This window comes from Octodon degus, unplaced genomic scaffold (assembly GCF_000260255.1).
Source record: "Octodon degus isolate 3935 unplaced genomic scaffold, OctDeg1.0 scaffold00023, whole genome shotgun sequence".
Classification (NCBI taxonomy): Eukaryota; Metazoa; Chordata; class Mammalia; order Rodentia; family Octodontidae; genus Octodon; species Octodon degus.
The window spans coordinates 14,863,847-14,881,811 of NW_004524599.1; the positions used below are offsets into that span (position 1 = coordinate 14,863,847).

General features: G+C 46.0%; 1 pseudogene; it reads right to left on the reverse strand.

Annotated features, from left to right (window-relative positions):
* Positions 1 to 5,933: 5,933 nt before the first annotated feature.
* On the reverse strand, positions 5,934 to 6,186 carry LOC101589490 (annotated as a pseudogene).
* Between the last annotated feature and the right edge of the window lie 11,779 nt (positions 6,187 to 17,965).

Genomic DNA, 17,965 nt, shown 5'->3' on the forward strand with positions numbered 1-17,965 from the left:
GGATACTGTGGCTTCTGGGTGGGATAGCTCATCCTGAAGTGTTTCTCTCCCTGGGCGTCCTCTCCTGACTTGGGCCTTTGCTCAGGCCAGCAAGGGCCACCAGAGGCATCTGCGGGTTTCTGAGGGGCAGGAAACCCAGTGCCTGTATCCTCTCTCTCTTTGCTTCTTTGCCTGGGACCCTGCACATTAGAAGAACCATAGATTAAAAAAAGAATTAATAGGAGAACAGGCACCCAAATTTTCCTCAGATGAATATTTTCTCTCCCACATGTCCACAGAGGGGTCATAGAGAAGAAAGTAGAAAATGAAGTGGTTAGACCGAGCAGTTTACATGCCATCGAAACACAGAATGATGAATTTGTGGAGAAGTGGCCAAAAACAAACTTACACTTCTTGGGGCAGTAGATTGTAGGAAGACTAACCTGGGGGGTTATGAAATATAACTATTATTGCAGTAAGTCTCGTTTATATAGATTCTGGTTTGTATTATCCCATTGATACCAACTGACCCCTTCTGGGGTTTGGGTGAGGGAGCAGGGACATTCTCACAAAGAGAAACGTGTGTCTTGCCCTTAAGCAGAAAGCGTGGGGTAGGGCTTTCCTGTGCCCGCTGTTTCTCCATTGCCATCAGTGGAACAATCTTGGTGGCAGAGTGGCACATTTGGGCACCGTGTTCTGATCCTCTCCATCTCGACTTGGAATCCCCATTGGGAAAGGACCCTGTTGTTCTAATCATTTGTCTTCTGCCTGCTGGACAGAGATCTCGTATCATGGGAGTCGCGCTGTAAGGAGCTCCAGCATCTCCTCCAGGGGCCGGGATGGTAAGAAGTCCACTTCCTTGCAGGGCCCGGGCGCGTGGGATAAGCTCAGGCCACACCCCAGGGAGCTTCCCTGAGGTGACGGGGGCAGTGCTGGGTGCCTCAGAAGTGAGGCGGGTCTTTCTTTGTGGGCACCTCTCAGAGCCCACTAGCGTCCAGGGCTCTTAAGCCGGCCTCTGCCCAGGATCAAGCAGACACATTGAATTGGCCTTTCTCCTCTGACCTGCACCACACGTAGGGTTAAGCCCCCAAAGTATGCACTACCAGACAGATGTTGCTTATGGACCGTTTAAACTTACTGCAACTGTGTCTGCTGTTAGAATTATTTGTGCTTAAACTTTAAGGTGTTGTGTCATAAAATACTCAGTATGTTCATTTGCTTTTCTTAACCTGAATAAATGAGTTGACATTTAAAAAATAAATGCGCAGCCTGGGTGTGATGGTGCCTGCCTGTAATCTCAGCTCTTTGGAGGCTGAGGCGGGAGGATCACTGCAAATTGGAGGCCAGCCTGGACTGCATAACAGTACCCTGTCTCACAAGACAAAAGTAAACAAGAACAAACAGATAGCAGGCTGGCTAGAAGTTACTGCTAGCTGAAACTATGAGTGCTCCTCCCTCCTCCCCCTCCGGCTTTTTAAGCAAGGGATTGTGGGATGTAGTACTTATTGAAATATCTGAGAACCAACTATGCACCAAGCATTGTAGTAAGTCCAAGGATACAGATATGAGGAAGACACCTTACCCCCGATTTGGAGCACAAGTCCTGGCTCCAGAAGACCAGCAGGCAGGCTTGGCCATTGGTCCCATGACACCAATTAAGGAGACAGGTGGCACAGGGAAGGAAAAGTGCAGTTAATCTGCACAGTCACGCCAGGGTGCAAATAACAGAGTTCATGATCTACCTTTGAGGGGCTTCAGGGTCTTGTGAAGAAGGCGAGCAAAGCTAGGTCCAAGAGCTGGCCTAGCCGGGGCTGTACGGGTCCACCTGATGAAGTGTGGTCTGTTGGGTCAGCAGCTCAGGAGGGCCACCATCACTTGAGGGGGATGTTATGCAAAGCCTCATATAGTCCTGGGGCAGCTTCTAGAGGCTGTGATGAATTCCTGATCCAATGCTGGGATTATGGGTGTGAATGCTGCTGGGATTATGGGTGTGAGTGCTGCTGGGATTATGGGTGGTGTGAGTGCTGCACCTATCTGGGGCAAATAGGCTGGATGCAGTATAAGGAAGGGAGAGAGGTTTGCCTCTGCCGCTGTTGCTTCAGCTCCTGCTCCTACCTCTTTGCTCTTGCTGTTTTTCTGTTTTCCACCACCATGAACTGCTGCCCTCTGCCATATGTGACTGTACCTCAGAGCCAGCTGAGTGTGAACTGAAACCTCTACAAACTGTGAGCTAAATAATCCCTTCCTGGGCTGGGGAGATAGCTCAGTGGCATAAGCACCTGCTGACAAGAGCAAGAACCCGGGTTCGATCCGTGGTACTGCATGTCATGTGGGCCCTGGAGGAACCTGGTTGGGCCGTGCCTGCCCTGAAACTGGGCTTGCTGGCATAAACCTATAATCCCAGCGCTGGGGAGGCTGAGACAGGAGGATCACTATGAGGCTGAGCTGAGTAGTTAAACCCTGTACCAAAGCAAATAAACCTTTCTTTCCATAATTCTGGGTGCTGAGTCTTTTGTCCCAGCAATGAGAGAAAAGTAGCTGAGATGGGGCAATTCTGTTCCCATTACGAGAGGATGATGCCTGCCTGGGGCAGCCTTGACCTGGCATGGGGTTATTTAGGTGTGACTTTTGGGGGTGGTTTATGAGATTGTTGACTACAGTTTAGGACAATGGCTGGAGAGTTCTCGGCATTACCCCAGGATTTCTGGAACTGGATGTTGTAGAAGCTGGCAGTGAGATTCCCTGAAAATCCTGAAAGTTAGCTGTTTTCTTGGCATCCTCAGTCTGGGAGGCTGAGTGAAGTTACAGTGAATAAACCTTATAGTATAGTATAGTGTGTGTGTGTGTGTGTGTGTGTGTGTGTGTTACTGCCAATTGAACCCAGGGCTTTCACACTGAGCTACAATGCCCAGCCCTTCTTGATTTCTTTGATCTTGAGGCAGAACCTTGTTCATTTGTCTATGCTGGGCTTGAACTTGTGATTCTGTTGCCGCAGCTCCCCTGAGAGCTGGTATCACAGGCGTGTGTCACCATGGCCAGCTCTGACATTTCTTAAGTGATTAACATGCCTATGTATAGAGCTGAACATGGATCGGACCCAAAGGTTTTTAATTTTTTTCCAAAGAGTTTAGGTTTATTATAGACTATGTTTGAGCACGCACATCAACCATCCAGCACAGAACTCTCCCAAAGTGCTCTTTATCTGGGAACTTTACAAATGCTTCTCTTTTTTTGTCAAATGGTTTTGCGACATACTAATGCTCATTTAAGAACCTGAAGCCTGGCTCATACAAGCACTTCGCATTCATAGGTCAGTCCCTCAGAAGGATATTCAGAAGCATTTTATGCTGTTGTGTCTGAGGCTACAGGAAAGTGGGGCTCTGACAACCCTGGTCTTCAACATCCACACCATTGGTTGATGCCACTTCTCCGGCTTGCAGTGCAGTTACTAGGGACCATGTCTGATCCTGCAAAATTCTGTTTACATCTTCTCAGATTCTACATCTGGCCAGATTCTTGGATTAGCATCTTAGGTCCACTCTGTTGATGAACAGGACTTAAGTCTACAGGACTGACAACCCTAGCATCTTTCATAAACTTTCACTTCCACATCTTGGATTAAATTCATTGTATGCTGTCAATTTAATTGCTTTCAAAAGTGTCCTTAATCAACTCTGGCTGTGATGTGTTTGTGTCTGATATACTCTTAAAAATTCTTCATTTTTCTTGTCCTTGGAGAAGAACCTGACACCCCAGGGATTCTCCTTCAGGGCACACTTCTAATCCACACCAAATTAAGGTAATCGGAAGGTTGCAGCCAGAAGTTGCCTTAAAGAGTTCCCTGCTATGTTTTGTATTTCCATGTACTCATTAAGTTCTTTTCCTTTTCTTTTTCCAGCAAAGATCCAGCTTTGCCTGTGATAGTTTCTTTGAGTCCTTTGGTAACCAAGTCATAGATCAGCTGAACAAGGTACTTCAGTGACCCTGAAGGGTGATACAGAAGGATTTTTTGAGAAGGTTCCAGAGTGCTGGGATTCCAGGTGTGTGCTGCTGAGCAATTTTGTCCACATCTTCACAGACATTTATTTTCCTTTTTACAGCCATAGTAATGAAAGGATGTGCTAACTCCTTATACTTATGTGCTTGTTTTGTTTGTCTTTTTTTCATAATTTTATTGATAAACAAATAGCAATGAGACAGTTTCAAATCAAATCGGTAGGACAGTTTTAATAATTAACACATTGCATACATTCTTCTTAGTGGTTAATTGCTGTGCAAGATGCGGACTCGTCATCCTATTTACAAACACCATTAGAACAAATCATTCTATTCATTAACAGAATGTAACTATATATCTACCCTAACCACTTTGAATACACAGATACAAAATGGACATTCATCTATATACCCTTTTTTTGTTAAGTTCCGTTATTTGAATATTATAGGTGTGTAAACTCAGCAAAATATTCTAAAAGAGTCCAGTAGCCCATAATAGCATTGGGTCTTCTGTTTAACTGCCAATGTCAGAAATTGTTGACCTGAGTCCCCTACAGCTCAACCTAACAGCATAGCTTTCCTTCCTATATTTCATCTTCATACTTTTCTACTGGATGGTTAAGACCAAGGTAGAGCAGGACCTATGCAACAAGAGTTGTAGCTTTTGGGTCTGATAAGGTCAGTGAAATCCCCTCAGGATTTATCCTGAGATCCTGTACCTCAGATTGTAGAACCTTTGTCAGTGTCAGCCATGTGGATGAGTTTCGGCCCTTGCTTGGCCAATGTGCCCTCTGTGAAAGCCTGAGAGAATGTTTTCTCTCCATGTGACTCTCCTTAGGCACACTCTACATGGACAGAAATCAAATCACATGGGAAACAGTTGAAAGAATTAACAACTGGGACCTGCTCTTACTGAGAAGTTTTATCACGTCAAAAGGAATTACCAACAAAGTAAAAAGGCAACCCACAAATTTGGAAAAAATCATAACAAATACTCAGACAAAGGTCTGCTCTCTAGAATCTATAAAGAACTAAAAAACACTTGGGTCCCAAAATTTAAAGACCCAATCCAGAAATGGGCATCCGAGATGAACACACGCTTCTCAGAGGAAGAAATTAAACAAGCGAATAAATATATGAAAAAATGCTCCACATCACTAGCCATTCGTGAAATGCAAATTAAAACCACATTGAGATATCATCTCACCCCAGAAAGAATGGCTATCATAAAGAAATCACCCAACAACAAATGTTGGAGAGGCTGTGGGGAAAAAGGAACCCTTCTCCACTGCTGGTGGGAATGTAGACTGGTGCAACCGTTATGGAAATCAGTATGGAGACTCCTTAGAAAAGCTGTACTGGAAATCCCCTTTAAACCAGCTATTCCTCTACTGGGAATTTTCCCAGAGGATCTGAAATCATCATATCATAGGGATATATGTGTGCCTATGTTTATAGCAGCACAATTTGTGATAGCCAAATCTTGGAAACAACCAAGATGCCCATCACCTGAGGAATGGTTGTTTGTCTTTTTGAGACACTACATAGTGCAGGCTGGCCTTGAGCTCACTACGTAGTGTAGGCAGGCCTTGAACATGCAGCCATCCTCCTGCCTCAGCCTCACAAGTGCTGGGATTACAGGCGTGTGTGCCACACCCGCCTCTCATTATGGTCTTGGTACGCATTTTCCTGATGCTGTGCACTGAGCATCTTTCGTGTGCAGCTGCCATTTAGTTTTGCTTCTTATGAAAACTCTTGACACACTTTCGGAGCTCAAGTGTATTTTTCAGTTCTAAAGGAGTTGTGTCATTGTGCTTTTCTTTGCTCTGACATACTCCGCCTTCTGCAGTTGTGCTGAGTACTGTATGCACCAACAGTTTGACTTGGTTTTGAGCTGTCCATTAAGTCTAAACTCTAAGAAACATGAATATTGGAAATCCTTGAGACGAATGCTAGAGCTAACATCTTGCTAACACAAGTGCTTTTGCTAGCTCCATTAGCTGGATATTGCTTTGGGTAATCATCATCCAGGTTGAATCCTCTTTTATTTCTTTTGAATTCTTCCCTTGCCCAGTTCTTCAGGTATTTGCGGTCAGATGCATCTGGAACTTGCCAGAATGCTGCCAAAATCCTGCTGTGGATGAGAACTTGCTGCCTTCTCAGGAGCTGCTTCAGCATCAGCATGCCTGGGGGTAAGCAGGAGGTGGTCATGTCCCAGACCCAAAGTTTAGAGTCAATAGAAAAACATATAAAAGTATTGACTAAGGGTCATGATGCTACTACCCATACGCCCTTGCTATATGGCCTGTTTCGCTATTGGACCAATATTGGCCAGTTGGCTATACTTGAAATCTTATTGGGTGAAATAGTTTGACCCACATTGTACCTGCCTCGTGACTTTGCCCTTAAAACATGCTCAGAGAGATGGCTTTGGTGGTGACCCACTGGGGATCCCTGTGGTCTATCAGGAGCCACTTTGATTACCAATTTGTATTCCTTCTGAAAGAAAGGACAGGGGAGGAAAGGAAGATAAAATGAAGGCAGAATCCCATGTCTTATCTTGCTTTTATTTACCCACTGGGCGGTCTCTAAAAGCCTGGTACAAACAGGCCTATTCCCTGCTTTCATGGAACTTAAATAATATGTCACCAATGAACCTGTTTTCCTACTTTTTCGAACAATGAAGAGCTGGGCAAGGAGTAGAATAAGGTCAAAAATAAGTCCCAAAGTCTTGCACCAACAGTTTCTAATGAAAGCGTGAATGGAAGCCCTTACGGCAACAGATCCATGGTTTGAACTCTGACTACTACAATTTAACCCCAACTTTAAGCCAACCATGAATCAGAGCAGTGCCCCGGTGATATTTTTAATAATTAAGGACAATCTAGTCCACTAGGATTGTTTCCCTTTCCTTCTTCCCTCACCCTCATTTTCTTTATCTTAAAAGGAATAAAAAAAAAACCCCAAACTCCCCAAACCTCTCAGCAAATAACTAGTAGCTGGCATTTTAACGATTGGACTATTTTTAAGCTTTCACAAACGCAGTGATGTGTGACGAAACTGTAGACGCAGCAACCCGGGCGGGCCGTCACCAGCTTCCGTTACAAAAGCCTCAAGGCGGCTTTAGCCCGTTCCTTCTGCTCACTCTGCCCCGGCAGCGTGGAGGGCGCCGCCCTACTTCCAGGCCTGCGCGGCTTTCACTGCTGCAGGCTCATTACACAAAAGCAGTCTGCAGCCCAGTGAGCTCCCCCGGGCACGGCTCGCTCACGGGTTCCTTCGCATTCACGCTCTCAGCGAATGGACAGCCGCGATCCTAAAGTTCATGCCGTGCGGAAGGCAGAGACATTCTTTTTTTTTTTTTTCTATGTAGAAATGTTTTTATTTTCATGTAGTTTATAACTTCTTCAGGATAGAAGTTTGTACTTCATGTCTTTAATTTTTTTGACTTTATTTATTCTGTTTTCATTTTATTTATTCATTTTATTTCTTTTTTCCCATAATTTTATTGAGAAACAAATAGCAATGAGACAGTTTCAAACCAAATTGGTAGGACAGTTTCAATAATTAACACATTGCATACATTCTTCCTAGTGGTTATTTGCTGTACAAGATGCAGACATGATATCCTATTTACAAACACCATTAGAACAAATCGCTCTATTCATTAAGAGAATGTAACTATATATCTATCCTAACCACTTTGAATAAATATTATAGATGTGTTAACTCAGCAAAATATTCTAAAAGAGTCCAGTAGCCCATAATGGTATTGGGTCTTCCGCTTCACTGGCAATGTCAGAAATTGTTGACCTGAGTCCCCTATAGCTCACCATCACAGCATGGCGTTACTTCTTATACTTCGTTTTTATACTTTTCTGCTGGATGGTTAAGACCAAGATAAAGCAGGACCTATGCAATGAGAGTTGTACATTTGGGTCTGATAAGGTCAGTGAAATCCCCTTAGGCAGAGACATTCTTAAAGAGGAAGAACGAAACAAAGGAGCTGCTCCCTAGGGACAAAGGTTTGACCCTGAAGCCATAGGGTTAAGGTTGCAATGGTGAAGCAAGAATGGGAAGCAGACCGGGGAAGCCATCAGAACCCACAGCAGGCCTGGGTGTGGGCACGTGACCTGTGACAAAGGAGGTGCTGTGTGTGCGCGTGAGCGATGAAATGCAAGAAAAAATTAACGCTGCTAGGCAATTTACACAGCCCTGTGCGAAAGGCAAATCCTGAAACCTGTCCTACACCATCCATGCAAGTCAATTCTAGAGAGAAGTTCTAAACACCAAATGTCTTAAAAATAGCACTTCCGTAACAAATTCTTTCATAGTACTGACTTAGGGAAAGCGTTCTTTAAACAGATCACAGAATGCAGTAGCTATAAAGGAAGAGAGTGATAAATTGGAGTTTGTTCAAATTAGGAATTTCTGTTTATCAAAAAAGGAGAGTCAGATTGGAGGTAGAAGTTGTATGATAGAACATGCACAACAATGTACTCTGCTCTAGAATATGTGAACAGCTACTATAAATCGAAATAGGATTCACAGGAAATCCTAATAGGAAAAAGATGATCTAAGGGGAAAATGGTAGCACACCTGCCAGGTAATTTATGAAAGAAGATATCCAGATGGCATTTGGCTTCCTTGGTAATCATGTCAATGAAAATTAAAATCACAAAAAGATACCTCAATACATCCTCCAGGACAGTTAACATAAACAGGATTGGCAATTAAGGCCTCCTTTGAAGAGAAGCAGCACTCAATTTCTCTGCAGTGGTTGTGTATTGCGGTGGGCGCCACGTGCTGAATCTAGGACTCAGGTACTTTACTCCTAGAGCCACCGACATGGAGGTACATGTGCAACATGAGGCATGCTCATGAATATGTACAGAATCGTCATTTGTTATAGGAAAAAACCCTTAAAAATACAAAGAAGACTTTTGAATTCTAGTTTGCAAGTAGTCACTTACATCCTCAACACAAGATAAAAAGATAAGCTATAAATCAAATTTCTTAGGTTTGTCAGAGAATTGAGGTGACAGGCAAACTGCTGCCTCAAAATCAGAGAGGCGGGTAAAAGCTCCATGAAAGAACTGTTGGAAATAATAAATGAATTCAGCACAATGGCAGGATACAAGAACAATGTGTAAAGATCAATAGCATTTCTACGTACTAATGTTGAAGTATGCAAAAAAGAAATTAAAAAAATTCTACTTACAATAACATAAAAGTTAAAATTCTTAGAATGAATTTATCCAAAAAGATATACACAGAAAACTGTGAAAGAAATTGAAGGCACTAATAAATGAAAAACTATCCCATGTTCATCGATAAGAATTAATACTGTTAAAATGCCCATATTATCCAAAATAATCTATAGACTCAATACGATACCTGTCAAAATTGCAACGACAGTTTTCACAGGAATGGAAGAGACAATTCTAAAACTCTAATGAGTAGCAAAAGCCCTTGCGAGACCAGAGCAATGCTGAACACAAAGGATAAAGTGGAAGCATGACACTGCCTGATCCTTACATTTATTATGAATCCATCAAACCAAGCAACGTGGATGGTCATAAAAACTGACACACAGATAAATGAAACAGAACAGAGAGTTCAGAAAGGAGCCCAAGCGTGTATGGTGTTACTGTTTGATTCCACAACGTCTTCCCAGGGAATCCTATGCTCTGAGATCCGGCTTCACAGGGTAATTGGATTACGAGGACTCTGACCTCCGTGGACTCATCTTTGGTAGGTTTACAGTGTGAGGCCATTCCTGGGAGGTGGTGAGGACGCAGAAGGTGAGGCCTCGTTGAAGGGATGGGCCACAGGCATGGTGCTGGGGATGCTATCCTGTCTCCGGTACTGTCCTCTTAAGCTCCCTCCTCCTCTCTGGTTTCCACGAGGTCCTCCCACAGGCGTGGGCACCGTGATGTCTCCGCCCTGTCAGTGCAGCCAGCTGAGCCCAGACCTCATTTTCCTCTCCACAGGAAAATGGTTACATCCACGTGGAATAGTGCGATCCCCGGTCTCCATTAGCAAGCATGAATCGTGTCCCTATTAGAGGACTGTTTTCAAGAGGAGGCCAACAGGCATGTTCCCCATTGTTTGAATTTGCAATCAGAGGCTTAGCACGCTTCCACTGAGTAGCTGAAGCTGTAACGCATGTGCTTTCATCCCTTTGAGTTGTTCCGTGTTGGGCTTTGGGATGTGGAGGGGAGGTGATGCCTCTGAGCTCATTGAGGGGGACGCAAGCAGTAAGGCCTCACCCAGAGCGCGGGAAATGTGCACTCTGGGAACTGACACTTCCTCACTACCTAACTGCAGGTCACAACGTGTTGGAGAAAAACAAGTGAAAAGGAAGACGGGTTTCGTAGAGCAGTAGCTAACCCAGGAGAGGTCATTTGGGCCTCCATGTGGCCCTGCAGCAGGCTCGTGTCCTCTGCTTCCAAATGAGCTGTTTCAGTAATTTAGAGCAAAAGCCCTTAATGCCCCTGCCTCAGCAAGCGTGATGATCCACACACCCTGACCCTGGGCCTCACAGAAAGGAGCTCACCTCCCCAGACTTCAAAGAGGGCCAAGCCGTCCGGCCCACTCCACTCTCCTGGACTGTTTCCCCGGTCCTTTGATCTGTTTCCCTACCATCCTCAAGGGCCCATATGGATGCCTGGCTTTCCTAATGCGTACCAGGGGGCTGCTCCCTCTTGCAGCCCTTGGGTCTCCCTTAGGAAAGCACGGTGCTCCCTTTGCCGTGCCCTCTGCCTCCAGGGTCTCGTTAAACTTCATTCTCTGCACTTCATTTGGGTCTTGGTGAATTTGCTCATTGCCTGCACTGTTAGCCTCTGCACAGCCATGTCATGTGGCAGACTTGCTCTTGTTCTGGGCTTGAGGTCCCAACTCACAATCTCCTGACCCCATTATTTTGCATCTTGTGTTAGCAAAGTACATGGAAGGGACAGCATAGGGCAGAAGGCCTCTCTCCTCACTGTGAATGGAAGCAGAGACAAGGAGGGGCCGGGCCCCAAGTCCCTTCCAGGGCACGGTTCCTAGTGAACTCATTTCCGCCTACTTGATCCCATCTTTGACAGTGTCCACCACTTCCCAGTAGCCCTAGACGCTGGTGCCCAGCCCCCGATACACGGGCTGTGGGCACATTTGTGACCCAAGCCACCAAAGCAGGGTGTCTTCTCTGTCTGCTGTTTGCTTTAGTTTTTATTATTTTTGAAGGCAGACGTTTGTGTCCAAGGAGAAAGCTCTGGAGATGCCTCCAGGGCTGCTGAGGAGAGCTGGACTCCCAAGTGCTCCCGGGTAGGTGGTGAAACTCCTTCGCAGACACCCAAACCTGGATTTCTGGGTTGTGTCCTTTCACGGGGACTGGGTCCATAATCACCCTGACAGTGACTGTTCTGCTAGAAAGGTTTCCCTTGGAAGACAGGGCTGCGTTACTACTTTTAGCAGTTTTAAAACAAACAACAATGCACTTCCAGGTTTCTGTTTTTGAAGTTTTTAAAAATCAGCAGGGTATTAATCAGCAAGTGTGGGATTAAGGATGTTCGGGAAGTACTGGCGCTGTGTCTGGAAGGATGCAAGAGGGGGCACAATTTACTTCATAAAGACATGGTAATGCCGGGTTTTCCTCCGATAGGTCCAGTTTTCCCTGCCGTTTTGTTTCATCATGCTCTGCATTTATTTTACAGCCTGCCGTGTCCTTTAGAGCGACGCAGGTCTGAGAGCCCTAGGACGGTGCTGCCTGCTCCGTGTTCTGCGCTACTCTGGACTCGGTGCACGACACACAGCAGAGCCGGCTGCAGGCAGATGCGGGTCGCACTGCTCCCTGCCAGAAGGGCCAGCAGAGGCCCCGCGCTCGCCTTACACCAGCCCCCTCCAGTCGCACAGCGCAGCCGTGCTCTACGTCTGGAAAACTTTCATCCGGGTCCTGTTAAACACGAATTTCTAGGCGAGACAGCAGCTGCCCCCAGAATCTTTGCAAGGTTTCGGGGCGGCCCCTGAGAGGACCCGGCAGATAGGGTCTGGGGAAGCCTCCTCACTGCTGGGCCCGAGGGAGCAGGGGCAGGAGCTGGCATCCCGGAGCTTAGGCTGGCTCCCTGTGACAGCTCATCCCGCATGGCTGTGACATTAATCAGAAGAACTGAAAAGGCATATATGTGTCACCTGCTGCAAGTGCTTATCAGTTTACTTCTGGGATTTGTTTTTTTATTCTCAATTACTTTTAATTGATTTCACCTTTGTCTTCTCTTACCTGCCAATCACTTCTCTTTTGGGGGATAATTTCAGGAAGGATTCTGCAGTGATTTTCTACAAAAGTGCTTGCTGCAATTTTCTTCTACTCTGAAATTTTTTCACCGCTTGACTGCCATCCCTTTCTCAATTCTTGTTCTGCTTCTTGCAAGTATTTCCTTCTTTTTTAAGAATAGAAAATTTACTTGGGCAAAGGAATGAACAATAGAAGTAGCTTGGGAGAGCCTGGAGTGGTCCCGAGTGCGCAGGCCCTCCTTTTGTCTTTGCTCTGTTGTCATTTTTGTTGTATTTTACTTTTCGATTTAGCCACTTTGATGAAAGGGAGGAGTAGGTACAGGGCCCCAAACACAGGTCCACGATAAAGTGCAAAGTCAGTGTTTGAGAAGACCAGGCCACTGAATTGAACAATGGGCTCGGCTCTTAGCCCTGAGCCGCGGCAGCCGTTCTGAAGGGGCCTGAGGTGCCCTGCAGTGGAGAGAATCACAGGCGCTGGCTCCCTCCTCAGCCGCATTCGTGGGTGCTTCCAGTTCCCAGGAGCAGCAGCGGGTCCTTCCCTCCTTCCCTGTTGAGAGCTTGGACCTGCGGCCTATGTCCACCGGGGGACCCCAGGTGACCATGGAAGAGTTGGCTGTGTCAGGATTTGTGGTACCTGTCCATGCAAGTGTGTGCGGCACACAGTACTTGTACTGTGGATTTTCTCCCAAGAGGCAGCCCGTGAGCCATCGTGGCTTGTGCCTAGGGTCACAACTCTGCAGGCAGAAGCTGGAAGAGTCGGGAGGTCGGGAGGTCGGGGCCAGTATGGGTGACACAGTGAGACCTGGTCTCCAAAAAGAAAACAAGGCAGATCTCGGAATTAGAAATCATTTGCATACACTTTGCATTAATTTACATACCAGCCTCTTCTCACTTACCCTAACTACTCTTCTGTGAATTCAACTAATTTGTGCTGCTAAGCACTTTTGTAGCCCAACCTGGCATTAAGGGAATTATACACATAAAGTGCTGAATAGATCTGTAAAGTCGTAATCATGTCACTGTAAAGCAGCGTAGGCCATTCATCAGTGCAGCTGGCAACTGCCGCTTCTTAGCTCACCCCTTTGCGCTGGAATGATATCTCAATTAACAAATTTGAAGGAAATGGTCCTAATAAATGTTCTGTTCTCCAGCCCCCTCCTCCAAGAAGGAAAATACTCTTCATCTTCTGTCTTTCATTTTAAGGCAATGTGCTGATGCTGCCACCAGGATGAGTTCACACTTATTTTTCTGTTTGATAAGAAACCTGTGTAGATGGCTGTTGGAGGGAACAGTGCAGAAAGGGACACAGGAAGGTGACCTGGAGGCTGCCCTGAGGGTCTGCAACGCATCACCTTGTGCACCGCATGCCACTATCTCTGAGATTGCCTTTCTTAGCTTATCTCTTCATAAGTCTCCTTACTTACCTCTGTCCCGGAATGACCAGACCTCCTCCCAGCCTGTTGGGAATAGAAAACCCAGGGAAGGCGGTGGATAAAACTTCATTCCACTCACCTCGCTCTTGTCCCCACTCTGCAGCTCTGCCGGACTCCAGGATTGTCCTGGGCTTCCCTGAACTCCACACTGACCATGTATGTGTAGCGCTGTCTCTCGGGAGCCCTTGCAGGAACTTTCCTTCCTTCAGGCTGGGATTGGCGCTATTCGCCAGTGGGACAGAGTCCTTGTCACTCGTGTTATTCTCTTTCTTTCTTTCTTTCTTTTTTTTTTTTTTTTTTGTGTGTGTATTTGGTTGTTACAGGGTCTCGCCATGCAGCTCTGACTCATGGTGATCCTCCTGATTTCAGCCTTCCTGGCACTGGGATTACAGGCGTAGGCCACCACACCTAGACTCTGTCGGGTGCTTTCGTCCGCTGAGCTATCTCGCCAGTCCTCGTGTTATTCTCTGCGGTCACCTAAAAATACTGATCTTCATGGGTCTGAAAGCTAAACATATATGCCTTTTATTTTTGTTACCATGAATCCACTTACTAGAGTTCAAGATGCCACCATTGATAAGCCACCCCTTTTCTCGGATTGTGGGAGAATAAATTAGGAGAATCCTCCTGTTCTTTTCTTTCTCTAGCTACTAGACAATATTTCGGCTTCAACAGACTGTTTCCTCTCTGTCTCCCCCAACCCCCTGTGGGCTCAGTCCTGGGGGAGCACAGCGCAGGGACTGGAAGCGTGGGTCTGCAGCACGGCACGGCAGCCCCATGGGTTTCAAGCACAGGCGAGATAAAGGCAGCCATGTTTCTGTTTGCTTAGATTTAGTATCAGGACCTGGAATCGGCCTTCTCGTGGGCAGCGTTGTGTCCTAGAAGATGAAAAGCTAGAGGGCCAGGAGCCCCCACTCCTGGCAGAGATCTGTTCTCAGCCCCCGCAGGACCACAGCATCTTCTCTCCCTCTGTTTCCACAGTGGAGGCCCTCGGACCATCCCACCTCTGAAGCACATGGCACCCACCTTGTGTGACTTGACAGCTGGAACCACAACGGACGACAGTGGCAGTGTGTGTACAGACATTGAGAAAGGAGTCCTTTGGTGGTAAGAACAGCTTAGGACCCATTCTCCTGACAAACACCTTTTTCCTTGGCGACAAGAAGCCTGGACTCGTCAGCTGCAGAAGAGGTTTTGATTGTAGTCATTTGCTTCCCAACATGAGCCCATTTTAAATAAATCCCAAAGAGCAACAAAACAGGTGAAGTAGCTTATGAAGCTACTGGTCTCACAAAGTAAAATGGCAAAATCTGTACATAATACGTATCCACACATCTACTATGTGCATATTTATGTCGTGTGGATTTATACATTCCAAAAACTAAGCAGAAGTTGGAAGAGAGACCACCGCCGAGTGACGGGATTCACGGCAGATGATACACATGGGTTTGAAATTTTTGTCTGAAGGCACTTCGCAGTCTATGCGTAGGCCAGCCACACAGAAAATTCCATCTTGTTTGTGGTGCCAAAGTATACATTTGGGGGTTGGCAGAGCAGATACTTAGAGGAGAAATTCTGAAAGAGGAGCCATAAGGAAGCAAATCAAAGTATATATGCAAATTCCCGCAAGTGATCAGTAGATTGTTGAATTAGATAAGCAGAGTAGCCCTCGGGGTTCTGGAAGCCACAGGATTTAGATGAGACTGTCCACTGTCCCCTCTGTGAGGGAAAGAAGGTGTCTGGTATTTGAATCTATCTACTTTCTTAAAAAAATGTATTTAGTACAGGTTTTCCTTACGCAGCTTGGACTCGGAGTGATCCTCTTTCAGCCTCCCCAGCACTGGGATTACAAGTGTGTGCCAAAACGCCTGGTCTTGGTAGCCTGCTCCGCATGCCAGGGGTGGGGCCGGTGCAGCATGTGGTGCCAGCCGGGTCCTGCTTGCCTAAGCAGGTGCTTAGTCCCCTGAGCTATCTCGCAGGCCCCATCTGTGTTTATTGTATGCTAGAAAGATGTCAACCTTCTTCCAAGGAATACAAAGGCACACAGACTTTCTGTAAATGTCTTAATAATTTCTATTACACAATAAGCAATCACAGGATGTTTGAAGCCACAGGAGTAACACATACACAAGAAAAAGGGTCACAAGAAAGTGACCCTTAACAGGTACTATTAGCAGACAAGAATTATTTAATTATAGCACTGAGGATGGAACCCTGATCATTCACATGCATTTATATCCCCAGCCCTTTAAATTTATTTATTTTTGAGACAGAATCTTACTGAGTCATTACATTGCCCAGGCTGGGCTTGAACTTGTGATCCTCTGGCCTCAGCCTCCACCATGCCTGGCTAGCAGTCAAGGACTTGAAAGGTGCTATTACTAATATGTTCAGGGAAGAAAACTATTTTCGTACTAAATAAACACATAGAAAAGCTCAACGAAGAAATGGGCGTGGTGAAAAAAGAATCACAAAGAGCCAGATAAAAAGACTATCTGAAACTTAAAAATTGAGTTTTTGAACTGCTAAGATTAGAAACAGTAGAAGAAAGAATAACAGAGTAATAGAAGTTATTCAACCTGAAGACAAAACTAAAAAATGTCATCCAAGAAATGAACAAAGCCTCAGCTGCTGGAGGAATGACTGAGCCCCAGGAAGAAGAAGGAATAGAAAAAGTAGATAGGACAGAAAAGTAACTCAGTGACTAATAGTTTAAAACTTAACAGTTTGTTAGAAAACCTGTGTTTATCTGCATTTTAGATACCAGAAGTTTAAGCTGCCAGCTGCGCATCAATTAGGCCATACCAGGGCACATCAGAATCAATATTTTAAAACTCTAGAACAGTACCGGCAAGCCCACGGCACACACGGCCCAGGGGCACGCAAGCCCTCTCTGTCTGCGGACAGCCAAGTGGCCCCAGCCTGGCCCTGCAGCGGGGCATTCAGTGCTTGGGCTTTGCAGCAAAGAAGTGGGTTTTGGGTCATAGTCTGGGCAGTCCACTTCCAGAAGGTTTGCCACCACTGCTGTAGCGTAAGAGGGGCAACCTTCCAGGAAGAACAACACACTATCAGCAGAAAGGATAGGAATGATGAATGACAGCTCACCAAAACAAGAAAGACAAATCAACAGGAATGCGACATTTGAGGTGCATGAAGAAAAAGTGTCAGTATTCTATGAGATATGATTTTATTTATTTTTATTTATTACATTTATTTATTGTGTGTGTGGCCAGCTCAGCCCACCAGGGGGCGGGTCTGGCTGGCATGTGGTGCTGGGGATCAAACCGCAGTCCCTGTGCTTTGCCAAGCTTGTTTCAAGTAGGTGCTTTAGACCACTGAGCCATCTCTCCAGCCCCTATGAGATATGATTTTAAAAGATAAAATGACTGCTTAAATTTTAAAAAGTGCAGTGAAAAGCACATTGCCATGAAGCCCTTTCAGAATGTCCTCTCTGGCTTGAAACGCTCAGCCTTTGTGCTTGCCTCTCTGAAGCGGGCCTGGAAGTCTTGCTTTGTGAGCAACTTCGCTTGCATGGTCACGGCCTCCTCAGTGCTCTGCATCCACTCAGTGTCCTGAATCCATCTGTTATAGTTTGCACCTAGCTGTCCCCCAAAACCTCATGCAGTCCTGGGGCGGCTTCTAGAGTTTGTGATTAATTCATGATCCAGTGCTGGGATTACGGGTGTGAGTGTTTCCCCTGGCCTGGGGAGACAGCCTGGATGCCGTATAAGGAAGGGAGAGAGGCTTCCCCCTCTGCTGTTGCTGTTGCTGCCGTCACTGCTGCCTCTGCTCCTCCCTTTTTGCTCCTGCTGTTTTGCTGTTTTCCATCTCCGTGAACTGCTGCCCTCTGCCATGTGCCACCCTGCCTTGGAGCCAGCTGAGTGTGGACCGAAACCTCCATAAACTGTGAGCTAAATAAACCTTTCCTTCCTTCATTTTGAGCATTGAGTATTTTGTCTCAGCGACAAAAAAAAAAGTACCCAAGACAGTTGAGTCACTATGTTCTTTTTGTTTCTCCTTTATTTTTGACCACACCTTTTTTTCTTCCTCTTGAAGATTTGTCTTTTGTGGTACATTTTAGGGTTTCAGTTCCTCTTCCGCAGAAACCAGTGAGCCCAGCAACTTTGCCTGCCGTCTCTTGGACTCCTCCTTCACCCGCTGCATCTCCTTGTCCTTCCCCTGAGTCTTGGGCTGATTTTGCTAGGGCAGGAAAGTCCTTGCTACAGAGTGGGAGGGCTTCACGGGGCAGGAGAGTCCTGGCTGCAGAGTGGGAGGGGCTTCAC